The 12,110-nt window shown below is 36.9% G+C and overlaps 1 long non-coding RNA gene across 1 annotated transcript; it reads left to right on the forward strand.

The window, feature by feature from the left end:
* Positions 1-2,126: 2,126 nt before the first annotated feature.
* Positions 2,127-10,618, forward strand: LOC135579920 (uncharacterized). The gene is made up of 3 exons (XR_010473897.1): positions 2,127-2,263; positions 2,364-2,531; positions 10,455-10,618. It is a non-coding gene; the product is annotated as an uncharacterized LOC135579920 (long non-coding RNA).
* Positions 10,619-12,110: the final 1,492 nt, after the last annotated feature.

Below are 12,110 nucleotides of genomic sequence, written 5' to 3' on the forward strand. Positions count from 1 at the left end.
TATTATTAAATGCTGAGACAAAATTTGGTTTTATGGCCTAATACATTTATAGTTTTGGGCAAACCACTGAAAAGCAATTTATCATCCCTGCAAGGCAGAAAGCAGGGCTGTGTGCTTTATTACCCAATCAAAAAGAAAACAGGGTTGTCCAGCCCATTTTCAAATGGGAACAAAGCCAAGTACACACATAGGTTTTGTAAATAAAAGACAGTGTAATAATGTAGCAAACAAAATAACAGTTAGTTAAAAAACAAACACAGGCTGTATCTCCAAACCATAGCACACAACCTCTAGTTTTCCAAAACACCAGGTATAGCATCACTTGGCAAGTTGCAAAAAGTGACATTACATCTAAATATTCACATCTGAATATGAAAGAAAAACAACAATGTTTTTGTGGCTTGAATGGCTTAACTGAAAATGGGATGCAAACACTGATAATTCACTGCTTGCTGTCTCCTTACTGATACCCAAATGAAATGATCTAGCAGCTTACTAATAGGTAATGTTGGATTCCTCCTCTCTCTGGCTTTGTCAGTGATATACGGTGCACCTGTATTGCAGCCTCTAACACTGATCTGGTTCTGGCGGCCATGAGCTGAGCACAAGCTATAGCCTGTCTAGGAAACAGGGCACGTGCTCAGTCCATGTCAAGCTTTAAGCTGCAAACCTACTAGTCCTGATACTGAACTAATACCACACGTACTACTAACTCCCAGAAAAACATAGCAATAGTGTGTCACATTTACCTTTATGCTTTAGCAGCAGCTTGATAGCTATAAGTGTGAAAATCCCCTGGTCAGTGTCTATTTTTGGTTCTATCACAGATCTTTTGTGTATTCCTAAACAAGTGCGTATTTTGTCTTAGTTTCCTGTGCTATAAAAAGAGAGATATTTTCTAAGGTCTTTTAAAATTTGTGGATGAATAGTGTAATGCATAGTAAATTCAGAGTGCTGTCATATGCAGTCATGTCTAGTTTTATATCCTCTTAATTTCCTTATCTGTAGAATGAGGACTATTTTATGTGTTACAATTAACAGGTCACTAAGAGATTAAAGTAATGAATGTCAGTCAAGTATTCTGAAAACCAGAAAACAGAGGCAGCATTCAAAGAATATTATCATCAGTTTCACCACATGCATATTACATAAAGCTTCACTCTACACAAAGACCAGGGAGCAGAAGACAGGGAACAGTGATGTTATTGTACCAGAGTGGTACTAGAATGATTACTATTGTAAGCCAATGTACTCTATTAGCTGAAGGAAACAGCAGCTGGGGCTCAGAACCCAGTATTCCATTAGTTGTGACATTATAAATCAGAGAGATCATAAAAATGAGGTCAGTTCTCTGGGCTAATTGTGTTTGGCTATTTGTTGAGAATAGTTTGTATCGGAAAGGTCTGTAGCTCAGTTTATAGATCTACTGTACCAAAAAATGAGAAATTCAGAAGGCCTAAAACTCAGCTGAGCTCATCCCCCAGTGGTACCTGTCAGGTTCTCTTGTAGCAGGATGCTGAACACTTTCAAAAATCCCAGTGAAAAGCATGCAGTTTGCAAGATTCATGTCACAATTTGTTCTTTGGGAGGAAAGATCACACTGTTAACACATAAGATGTATGTTTACACAGTGTCCACACTACTCGGTGCTCCTCAGGGAACAAAGCAGTTGGACAAAGCTAAGTACTAGGGCTACTGCTTTATTTTTCCTCACCTACTTGGTTACTAGATACATATATTATACTAGATATTTGGGTAACTCAACCACCATTATCTATCTATCTATAAAAAATATATATATATTAAAAATATATCTAGCAGCACTGAACAGAGGGAACAAGAGGGAAAGTGGAATTAGCAAAAGAAAAATCTGAAACGCAAGGTGTGATTGTATGGGAATTGCGCAAGAATGGTGAGAAGGCCAGTTGTAAATATACTCAAGCAACTGCAGCTGGGGTGTAGAAAAAACACATACATCACACTAATTGTTTTACTGATTTTGTGTGCTTGACAAGTAGAACCTCTGTGTTACATAACACAGACCTGTGAGAAACTCTAAGGCACCTTATTGTTATGCCTGAGATTCCTGCTTTGTGGTGAGAAGGACCTCAAGGCTGAACCTGTTTAAAGCCTTGAAATACAGGTGAACGCAGCAGGCCCAGTGATCTTCTACCAGGGCTGAATTCTGCAACGCCTGTGTCTCCACTTGTGTCACCTCTGCCTGGGAGCTTAGGTGCTGCTTTGGAGATTCCCCAGTAGCGAGGTAACTAAAATAAATTTGCTCTTTGCAATTGCATTTGTGGTGTCTGGTTGCTTCTTGGGCTGAGCCTGTGTTGGTTCACACAGTGATTCATTTATTTTAGGTGATAGAAAAATCATGGGAATTAAGGAATGGCTGGAGTGAAAGGATGGATGTGGCTTGACTGGCCAGGTCAAAAGGCTTATTCTGGTGCAATCTGTGTGATAAAAGCAGGAAAAGTAGAAAAACTGTTTAATTGATCACATACAGCACTATTATCAGCATGAAAGAGGTAAGGAAATTAACTTCAGTAGTTGACTACATAAAATAACATAACAGAAGACTTCCTGAAAATATAAAGAGCATTGTACACACTGTCCTTGTCCTCTACTCTCTCCAGTATAACTTCATGGAAGTTAAACAGAAATTCCATTGCAGCCTTGTACTAGCATCTGGTGTAGATCAGCGGATGTGGGAAATCGGTTTTAGGTAGCATTCCACACAGATGCAGGTTACCTAACAGAAGCAAGAGATGTGAGCAGCCTCACTGAAAAGAAGGGCAATCAATTAAAGGAGATGTTGCAGGTAAACTTCAGGCAAGATTGTGGCAGGTGGTATGGGCCTTGTGAGATGCTAGACACCTTCAAGCTTTTCTTGATCTCAAAAGATATGAATAATAGGACAATTCAGTTTGGAAAGGACCTCAGGAGGCCTCATGTCTAGTCTCCTGCTCCAAGCAAGGTCAGCTAGGAGATCAGGTCACTCAAAGCTTTAGCCAGTCAGGTCTTGAAAACCTCCAAGATTGAAGATGGCAAAACTTCCCTGGACAACCTGTTCCACTGCTTTGCTGTCCTCATCTGCATCTGCTTTTATCTCATCTGAGAAACTAATTAATGCTTCCAGTTGCCAAAGATCTCCTCTATCTGTCCTTGCTTCATCCACATTGATATTGGCACCCTGGAATTGCGTTTGTTTTTTTATTCTGCTAAGAAGGCATAAGTAGCTGATTTGATTATTTTTTTATTTTATTTTATTTACAGAGTTCATACAGTATGAGCTGTAGCAATGTAATGAGAATAAAATACAAGGGCGATGATGCTGCACTATAAACTTAAAAACCCCACCTTTGTTCAGAAGATTGTAAAGCACTAGCAGATAGCACTGCCATGTTATGAACGGTCTCATAGTTGGTATATTTAAATTCTGTAGGCTAAAAGCTGATTTTAGGAGCTTTTACCTCACTTCAGTACAAGCTGAAAACATTCTCACTGTCATCAGAACAAGGATTTCAGTCCCCAGGAATGCTTTATGAAAGAAGAGAAACAGCTGTGCAAGCATTCCTGCCAAAATAATCAACACAACAGTAACTAGCAGTAACTGGAGTAAGTGGGTGTGTATTTTGCACCCTGAGAACTGCAGGGAGTCAAAGCAAGAGCAACAGCTGTGGAAGAAGTCATTAGAGAAATAGAAAAGGACAGCAAGATACTTTATGATACAGATTTTTGTTCATTCTGAGGTAGGCATATTTTTCTTCTGAGACGGGGCCAGGAGGCTCATCACCTCAGAGAATTAAAAACCACCAATGTCGTTTGTGTCACAGACAAAGCAATGATAAATGTGCTTCCCACACCTATGCACAGAGGTGTGGCACTCTGGTCTTTCATCAAATCTCTATTTGCAGGAAAACAGCTTGCTAGATCAAGCTACTGCATAGTAAGAGCCTTTCACTATGCACACTTAAACCTGACTGGCTTACCCAGGAAATTTCCTCCAATTAATTTCCTCCTTCCTGTTTGAAGATGGGTTTTTTGGATAAATCTGTAGAGACTGCAGTGTGCTCAAGGTCAGGATATTGGCCCAATTACACCACTTTCCCTTCTCAGACAAAATGCAAAATCTTTAGTCAGGATGTTGCAGCTGTTCCACCTCTGTGCATGCAAGAATTTAGGCCAGGAAACGGAGATTACTTCACACTAATGAGAGTTGGGGATGATTTTTTAAAATTCTCAGAGGTAAAATATTATTTCACAATAAAACAAGTATTATAAATCAATACATGAAACAATGACACCAAAGTCAAGCAGGAAGCCTGTTTAATAACTTTCAAATATGAAGGACTAAAAGTACAGTCTGACGCATAAAATGACAGTAACATATGTAATGAATAAAAATATCCTCAGCCTATTCACCTCAACTGCAGAGTTTACAAAAAATATTTAGCCTGTTGTTGGATCATACAGAAGCTGCTCCATAGGCGGTAACAACTACTTGTTCCAAACTTGCACTACATTCTGTTTGATAAGAAACAAACTATTAAGAATTAAATAATGAAATGCTGCTAAATAATTTTTCTAAGCATGAGTAGTAGTATTTGAAAACAACTGCCATCTATTCTGCTGGTCAGAAATTGACAGACATACAATAAACCCTTGCAAAAAGACTTATAACTATCTACCGCTATATTAAAAAAGTCTTACCTTTAAAGATGGACTAGTTAGAAAACAATTGTACTTACTGTACCCTGTGACAAAAGATATCATTAGTCCTCATAAAATTAGTCTATTAAAAAAACAAATCAGCATTTTAAACTAGGAATTTCTGTGCCATTACTTTTTATCCACCGTGTGCAAAATTAATATTTTAAGTTCTAAATGTATTATGACCCCACCACCCATCAGTGCTTTTGCTGTTATAAGGCTAAATTAAAAAGAGGCAACAATCCCTGCTATTTGGATGTCTCACTCAACCATTTTTCCAGTTCTAATACAACTGTAAATAAATTCTGTCACACATAAACTATATAATATCAGTGAAGTGTTAGATAAGAAAGATAATGAATGTCAACACTATTAGCAATCATCTTGCCAATCATCTAGTATGTATTTCCTCATTGTTGTTCTGTGTAGGGCAAGATACGCAGGCAGAAGAGATGGTGAAACCTGTCATTAGAAGCTCTGCTGGGAAGAGGCTGAATACTGCAAACTTCTCCTCCCCCAGCTTCCGAAAATCACTTCCCTACCTACATATGAGAGCAGCAAATCTTTACCATCAATATCCTCAGCTTTGTCCTCAGCATCAGAATATGAGACACACTTACAACTTTGCAATGGCTAGAAACTGAATTGTCCAGGAACTAGAGTAAAATCTTCAGGTATATATTGAATACTGAATACATTTATCAAGATAACTACTAAGCCATTTTGCATGGTTTTGGAATGGAGTAGTGCCTAAAAGAAAATAGAAAACTGCAGCTATCTTTGATGCATGTTTAAGTCTGATTCATTACACGTGACAGGGAAACTGCCCTCTTTGCTGCTCCATTTCTACTAGTGTTTTAATTCACCGGAGTTTACATTTTAATGACTTCTGTAAACTTGAAAAAAATAACAGTTGAGTTATTCATGATGATTTTAAAAACCTTTTTGAGACAGGACCTGGCATCTTCAGAGGCCATCAAGCCTAAGAGAAAATTTTTTCTCAGTAGGCAAGGCAGATTGAAAGTGGAGTAAATCCAGTATCTATTAAGGTATACCACTATTTAAAATTCTTCCCATTCTCCTTAAATGTTTTCTGGTTTGGTCATTCTGTTTGTTTTTTTGTTTGTTTTTAAAGTGTTCAGTATCACCTGACGTCCTTCTTTAAATTCTAATTAATTGTTAAGTATTTCAAACAATGTGGCTCCATTAAAAATCCAAACTTTTCTTATAAGTAACTTCTAAATTCTTCATGCTGGGAACAGCTATTCAGCATAACACTTCTTGGCACTTAGGGCTTCATCCTGAAATGAGTTTATGCTCTAGGATAAGTCTGACTTTGTCACCTATACAGAGTGCCGATTATTCCCATATATTCCACTACCCACACAATATTTTCCAAATAGTTTACAGTAGTTTTGTTTTTTATACGTAACATATCAACAGAATCTGATCAAATCCAAACTTAATTTGGAAACTAGTATGAGTTTCAACACAAGCTTGCTTAAGCGTGTAGGCACTTTTCTACAGATTCCTAGTGATTTATACCTGGTCCTAACCAAAAATGTATAAAAATCTAGTACTACTTAATTAGAGAAGCTGTTTTACAAAAAATCAGTATCTGTATTGCATCATCATCTCCGCTTTGCTTTCTAGAGTCTCCTAATCTCTTTTTAGTGTAAAATTTTAAAACACAGTTCTCTGAGATGATTCAGCCCTTGCCAGTTTTTCCCCATTATTCTTGTTTGATATTCACTAACAATTTCTTAAGCTTTTCTGTCTATACTTGCAATATTTGATCTTTGCTTTACTCCTTCCCAGGAATGATGCTAACTTCAAAACTATTTTTTTTAGAGTTTAACTACAAACTCCTTATTTGACATCATACATATGAAACATAGAATTCTACAATATAAAGAAATGCTACTAACAATAATTATAATATCTCGGATGATTATTAGCTAATACAATATGCTTATGGGCATATATATAAACTTGTATTTCTGTACTCACACACAAACGACACACACTTAAATTTATACAAATGAGACATGAAGTTCATTAAAATAACAGAAGTCCTCCAGCAGCAAGACTTTCAAGGCTGTATTGCTTATATTCCCTACAGAAAGAATGCAGTCACCCAAATAATTCTTTCCAAGCTAAATCTTGCTCATCTTGTTAATCACACTTGTAATCAACAGTCATTTGACTGAAATTACCCACAAAAGAAAGGCAGCAGAATTTGGCTTTGTGGACTACTATTCATTTAAACAAGTAAGATGGAGATCATATGTCCAAGTTATTATATAATAAGATGATAATTACTTTTATTACTGCTAAAAATACCAAATATAATTGGAAAATAAAAATAAATTTTCTGATTATTACACAGAATAATAAATGTTTTTTATTTCCCAATATCACATGTGAACAAAATGTCTCAATTTTTCAGTCATATAAATATGTATTTTATTCTCCAAGGTGTTAGCTGCTGGCTTTATTAAAAAATAAATAAAGGTAGAGTACCAAAGGAGGAAGCATACAGTCTACAGGAGTCTATCCTAGTGCATGATTGAAAATAAGCATGACAAAGTCTCCTGGCAACACTTTGTGTAACAATGCAGTAAACAAATAAGTGTAAGTTACATGCACAGTAAGTGAATGCTAGAGCCTTCATTTCTTACCTAAAAATATTTTGAATGGTTCTATGTACTGTTAAGGAGCTGATGCACTCATTTCAGTAGGAGACAAACCATGTAAGACTATATTCGGTTGACTTATTTAACAGGGGAGTAAAAGTCAATTAAATACTTCAGATAAAACCGAAGTAAAAAAAAAAAAAATCATCTTACTCTGATTTTTAAAAAGATCATGACATCCTTCTAGTTAATATAATTTTTAATCGGATATCTTAATGTAATTTCTGCAGTAGCTTTTGAACTCATGGAGTAAATCTAATAGCTGCAAGGGCTGGCTATGAGGCCCTTTCAGCAGGTATTTGCCAAACCTGTCTGTTCTGCTTTAATAGTGGTGAATACACTATAAATTCTTTAACAGTAGGGACAAACTTAACACTCAAATTCTGCTCACCAGTAAGCCTGGCACAGACTGTGACACTACTGTTCAGGAGCTTGGCTGTGGGGTTTTTCCCCAGTGGGACAGATACCTCAAGAATCTTTGGAGTCTGACAGCCAATGTCTTAACCATACTCGTTATGCCTAAGGATTGCTTTAAATTTTGAATTGTCTCTTGAGTTTTGAACGCTATTTCTAAAAGGATTTTGACCGCACTTAATCAAGCATTAAATTATAAGCCTGACATTGACATGAACAATGAAAATGGGGCAGATCAATTTATGACACTCCTCAATTTAACCAATGCCATGTGCAAATTAAAATGGTCTCAAATAACCATTTTGGGGATTAATTACTTACCACTTGCTACTTTCTGTATGCTATAAACACACATTGTTACTGCAATATAAGTTCTTCTGCAGATTGTTACCTAAACAAAACGTGGCTGTGTTTCCTTTTTACCTTGCACTTCTGCTAGGAAACTACTTCTCCTAGTCCAATAAGTTAAAATAAGCAAAGAAACATTTATTCCTTAACAAATCCTCCCAAATGCTTAGCTGTTCACCTGTAACAACTGAGAAACAAGTTCCCAAGAGATTTTGTTACACACTGCATTTTCTTTTTCCTCTCTAAAAAAGTACACACCCAGCTCCTCCTTGATCAGCAAACAGTAGGAGACAAATCCATCCCATCTTGTTACAGAAGGCGGTATGATTTCAAAAAAGAAAATAACTTCTGCCACATACATCAGCATTTGAAACAAATTGTTTTTTCTTGTTTATACTTCTTTGCATGTTGATTGCTGGGCTCCCTTTATCAAACACAGAGACAGCATATAGAGCTAGATGACCTTTGATCTGACTCCATGCAGACTTGTGTGTTATCTTGTGTGTGCAACTTGTGTGTTATCTTATGTTCTAACCTACTTTTTTCCTTCCTGACAAAGTGCCATGTATCAGAAGTAGCAGAATTTTCATTGTACCAGTTTGGTCCTGTAATTCAGATATAAGTGTACCAATATAGTTTTATGACTGAGATAACATTATCAACTATTTTTGGTGCGTTACAAGGAAGAGCCATATCCATGTAATATACACATAGTCCACACTAGAAAAATCTACCACATTCCTTAGGTACCTGTTTTCAGCTTCCATATCAAGGACTGAAATTCATTATCCCCCTGATAATAATTTTTCAACATATCATTGAGGATGGAAACCAGCTGAGAAGGCTAAGAAGATACAAAGAGAGTGAAAAACAGTTGCCAGTTTTCCCTTCTTTTGAGAGAACTTTCATCCTTTTGGAATGGAATAGTTCTAGACGTTTATGTTCTTTCATTACAACTCACTGTAATGCCTCTCTTTTTTTGTTCTGGTCTGGAGAAAGCAAATGTCATCACACCTTGCTCATGTTGCTTGCAATTCTAGCAAGGAGGAGTAACTCCCTAGTTTAGTTTCATACACTACTAGTGCTAGGCCACTCTAAATTTTTTTTCCTTTATGCTAATGTAAAGGTGACAGTAATGTCAGTATCATTTTAACCTATTGAGACTGTAAGTACAATTTGGCAAATGTTGTTTATTCTAAGTTCAGTATTCTTATTTCAGTCTTTCGTTGCTAATCAAAGTCACTACTTCTGAGTATGCCTGTCAAGTTACACTGACACTTCCATAATCCTTTTAAAATGTTTTAAAAGTTTGCTCTAACAGCATTAAATGAACTTACAATGTCTGTAGGCTGAGATTTTCAGTTACAGGTATCTAATGTTAGTTTTGGATTGTTTTTTTTTTTCAGACAACTACCTTACTGTCTTGATTTCAGAAGTGCTAAATACCAAAATCTTTCATGAAAGAAATGTTGGTGTACTTATAAAAATTATATTTTGCTCTAATGTTCAATGTTGCAAAATTGTACAATTTATCTAGGCTACCTCTGTCATATATGCTAATGTATGTCACTGGCAGAAAGACCTTTTTTAAGCTGTCACCTAAATTATTGGTAAGCTTCTGAGCCAGCAGCTATGTTTTGCTAAATATCCATCAGTTAAAATATATGCCAGGAATTATTTAACGATGTCTCTCCCTCCCTTGTTACTCTTGTTCTAAATGATAAACTATCACATTCAAAAATGAGCACTGTGAATACTAGGAATTCCATCAACATTACTGCATTTCAAGTAACTGTGTCAGCTACAGATAATACTGACTAGTAACATTCAAAGCCTACCAACATTTACATTGTTGGTTTCTTAGCTTCTATTGCGTCTGCCTTGGAAGGGAAGGAAACCTTTTGAGGGCTATTATAATATCTGAAAGATGAGGTTCTTAAACATCCCGGTAGTTATAGCCCTTTTGTACTACTACACATCCTTCTTCCATAATTATAACAGCTCTAATTATTCCAAAAATTGTGGCAAATGTGGGAAAGTGTACAGGATCAGTGATGGTGATTCATATGAGGATAGTTGGGGAGAACAGTTAAATCTTGGTGATATTTAGACTTTAAATAAGATGACAATCATAGTAATGCATAGGACACAGCAACTTGCAACTAGTGCATTCTGCCTTTCTAAAGGTTTGATGTTGACATGACAAATGGAACATGCTTTTGTCCTGTGATATTCCAAAGTAAATGTTTAATGAAATCTATTTGTGAGCTTTTCTTTCAGAGTTCACCTAACTGTGGAATCCTTAGTCTGCTGCCACATGAGAACTTGAACAGAATATCTTCCTTCTGGCTACTGAGATGAAGTGTCAAGGCCACCAAGCAAGCATGATGGTTTATAACAATCAACATGAAAACTGCGATAAAATTAAAATAGATACAAATTCACTACTCAGTGCAGTGATTTTTTTTTGTAATGAGTAGTTTTCTGACTGTGGCTTCATAAAGCAAAAATAGTAATGCTCATAGGCAGAACATATGAAGAAAAGTCGGGATTCAAAGTTCTGTTCCTCACTCTGCCAACTAACACAACTTGGGCTTACATTTCATCTCTGTATTTATCTATCTCAGTCAGGCATTTTGAGTTCTATGGACCCTCAAAGCATTCCAAGCAGTCAGTATCATATTCATCATAAAATGATGGTGAACAAGTATAACCCTCAAGACTGAAAACTCTAATAAGATTTCAGTTGTTTGGGTCCCAGGTTGTTTTGCCATGCATGTAGACTGAGTTCTATCAAAGCCTCAGGTAGAGGGAAGAAAAAACAAAAAAAGGCTAGAGAGGAATAAGGACAATGGGTAAATGGGAAGCCCTTGGTATAGCCTAAGACACAAAGAATGAAGTATAAAAATAAGTGACGGCCAACAAACTGTCTGATAATGTGGCCTCTAGCACATCAGAATTTGAAAATCTAAGGGTTTCCTTTCAAATAATTCCCCTCTTCAAACCTGGAAAAACTAAGTTTTCTCTCCTTAGTGTCCAAGTGGCTGTATTTGCTCATGAGCAAGCACTAAGTTCAAACATCTGTAACAATGGGAACAAAGAGATAAAAAGCACTTGAGAGCAACACATTTAATAAATCAATCTAGGTAAGATCCTAATCCCACTGGGCATCTTAGAACAAACAGCCTTACCTTCACTTTTGCCTCAGAAAGCCTTGCAAAGTTACAAGGCATTTTCCCCTCTCCAGCCTACTTAGCCACCTCCTGGTCTGCCCAAGCTCATACTTAGGCAGGTCTATTTAATGTCTGCGGGAACATGCTTTGTGAGACTGTAACCCACCTCAGCTGAAATGCCCAAGTCCCCAAGTCTAGCAGACCTGTATTAGAGAAACACAAGCAGGCTGCTACTTCTGTATCTTCAGCCCATCCTGCTTGGGCGTGCCTGCTCCTTGAAAGTAATCTAATCTCTGTGGTTTATCTTCAAGAAAATATCAGTTGTACATAGTATAAAACACAGTACTTACTGTCAGGGAGGTACTTCCAGCAGGAAACAGAAGCAAGCGCATCATTAGTCTTCTCCAGGCTCCCTAGCTCAGCTTGCAAAAAGCAGACTACAGGGCAGGCTGACTCTTCACTCAGGGCGTATTTTGTGCAGTTCTCTTTTCCTTTTCTTGTTAGGCAGAAATATTAGCACTGATCTGATTTTGCATCAGGATGCCACAGTCCAGGGTAACGCAAATGAGCCATAGGTTCAGCCAGTGTTCATGAGCAGTTCAAAGCCACTCCTAAGTCTCCTTAGCAGCATCAACAGAAGGGCTTCCAGCTTCATACTGCAAACAAAACATTTGTTCTTGTAAGACAAAGCACTTCATTTTTTAAGATACCTGAATATTCACTGCTCAAAATGTATATCTGGAAATCTGATTCCATGTTCAAA

The sequence above is a fragment of the Columba livia genome, chromosome 7, assembly GCF_036013475.1.
Source record: "Columba livia isolate bColLiv1 breed racing homer chromosome 7, bColLiv1.pat.W.v2, whole genome shotgun sequence".
In the NCBI taxonomy this organism is placed as follows: Eukaryota; Metazoa; Chordata; class Aves; order Columbiformes; family Columbidae; genus Columba; species Columba livia.